Below are 2,282 nucleotides of genomic sequence, written 5' to 3'. Positions count from 1 at the left end.
TGCCGTGTTGGGCTGAGCTGTGCCGTGTTGGGCTGAGCTGTGCCGTGCCGTGCCGTGCCGCTCCGGGGAGCCTCGCGGACTTTCAGCACTTGGACAGCGGTGCTGGAGCCGTGCCGTACCGGGGGCTCGGGGGCGGCCCGGCCGGCGGTGCTCCGTGCGGCGGAGGCGGTGGGGAGGCGGCAACCCTTCCTGAACTCCGGAGACCGGGATGCGGCCGCAGGAGCTCCGAGGAGCACCCCTGGCGGGGAACCTCGCCCCGATTACCCCCCCCCCCCCCCCCCCACCTCAACTAGAAGAGAGGTCCGGGTGGCACGGCCGTGCCCCAGCGGTGCGGTGCAGCCCCGCAGAGGGCACGGGGCTCCGAGGGGGCGGCAGCGGGCAGCTCAATGGGGTGTGGGGGGAGAGACCCCTTTCCCCCATCCTCGGGGGGTAATTAGGGGTGACATGGAGGGGCTGCGTTTTCTGCTCGGTGGAGTGCCGGCGACCAACCCCCGCCGCCTCCGCCTTCCTCCCGTCCTCCTCCTCTCCCCCTCCCTCCTTCCCTCCCCCCGCCTTCTCCCCTCCCCCTCTCCCTCCTCCTCCTCTCCGCCATGGTTGGAGTGAATCGGAGGCTGCCGGGCTGACGTCAGTGCGGGCAGAGCCTGCCGCCGGCGGCAGCTCCTGGACACCGACCAGAACCGGCACCGGCAGCAGCCGGCAGGATGCGAAGAGCCCGGGCACCGCCGCCCCCCGCACCGGGGGTACCGGGGGCGCCGGGAGCAGAGCCCTGACCGCCCCGCCGCTCTCCCTCCGGGAAGGGCGGCCCCCGCCGCCCGCTTCGCCCACGGACGGCCCCGTCGCTGCCCTCGCCTCGGCTGCAAGCGTGAGTGTGGCGGCACCGGGGGTCCCCGGGGAGGCTGCGGGGCGCGGGGGCTCTGCTCCAATGGGGGAGGAGGAGCAGTGAAGGGAGAGGAGAGTGAAGGGGAGGAGAAATCGAGCATCTCCCCGCCGGGAAGTTGTGTCCCTCCGGCTGCGGGACCCCGCTGACCCGCGCCGCTCCCGGCTCCACCGCCCGTCGGGGAGGGCAGCCCGTGGCCACGGCGGCTCCGGAGCACAGCACAGCAGCGGGAGGGGGGGGCAGCGGGTGCCCCTGGGTCCTTCGGCTGCCGGGGCCGCTCTGCTCCAGGCAGTGCTCCCCGCGTGTCCGGGACGGGGCAGCCCGAAGGGGCGAGCGGTGCCCCGACGGGGCGGCGGGGAGCCGGGGCTGAGCGGAGCCGCGCACTGCTGCCGTGAGCGGTGAGCGGAACGCCTTACCGAGGCCGAGCCTCGCGGCGCATCCCGGCGTTAGGCCCCGGGTGAGATCCGGAGCTCTGGGATTTTTCCTTCGGACTCAGCGAGGGCTGCTGCGGGGCATTGCTCCGTGGGTGGGGGACACCGCGACCCCTCTCGGGTTCAGCTCCGAGCTCGGCGCCGGGGCCGCCGCTGCCCGTACTGCGATCTGCCGGCAGCCTCTGCTGAGGGAGGATTTTTTATTTCACATTTGCTTCTCTCTGCACCTTTGCTCCATTTCCACCCCCCCTTTTCTTCCCCCTTTTTTTTTTTTTTTTTTTTTTTAATCTTTATTTATAATTTATTTTATTTCTTTTTTTTTATTCACTTCGATATTTTTCTCCCATTCATTTTCTGCTCTCCCCTTCCTGCAAACGTTTATTTATTTTTTTTTCCTCCATTTTTTCTTTCTTTTCCCCCCTTTTTTTTCCATCCTCCCCCGTGTCTCCCTGGAAGTAGAACGCATTTTAGGCCTCAGCCTCGCGGAAACCCGATCCGTAGCAGTGCAGGTGCATTGGCAGCACGCACCGCCCGGACCTCCCCCGCAGCCCCTCGACGTGAGCCCGCCCCACAAAGCGAGGAGGGTCCGGGGCCGTCCCACCCTCAGTCCCGGCCCCCGACGGCCGCAGTAAGGAGCAGCCGGGCTGTGGGACCCTTCGGCTGAGCCTTTTCAGCGCCGTGGCGCGTTGAGACGAGGCTTTAAATTGCAAAACAAAGCAACGCGTTTCCTGAACGCCCGTCGGGAGCCGCCGCTCCTGTGAGTTGGCGAAGCCCCGATTGTGGGAGTAAAAGCGAAAAACAATTAAGACACGATGCGGCTCGGGGCGGCGAGGCGCGGGGGTTACTCTAGGTTGGCTAAAAATAACTTCTCCTAATTAAAGAAAAGTGACGTCAGACGTGCAGGACGTAGAAGAGGGGAAGGCAGCAGACTCGACGCGGGGAGATCACGTTCAATAATTCAGGGGAACGGGCAC

This window comes from Lagopus leucura, unplaced genomic scaffold, assembly GCF_019238085.1.
Source record: "Lagopus leucura isolate 7727_CA_CO unplaced genomic scaffold, USGS_WTPT01 Super-Scaffold_100015, whole genome shotgun sequence".
Classification (NCBI taxonomy): domain Eukaryota; kingdom Metazoa; phylum Chordata; class Aves; order Galliformes; family Phasianidae; genus Lagopus; species Lagopus leucura.
Note: the sequence above shows the minus strand (reverse complement) of the source record.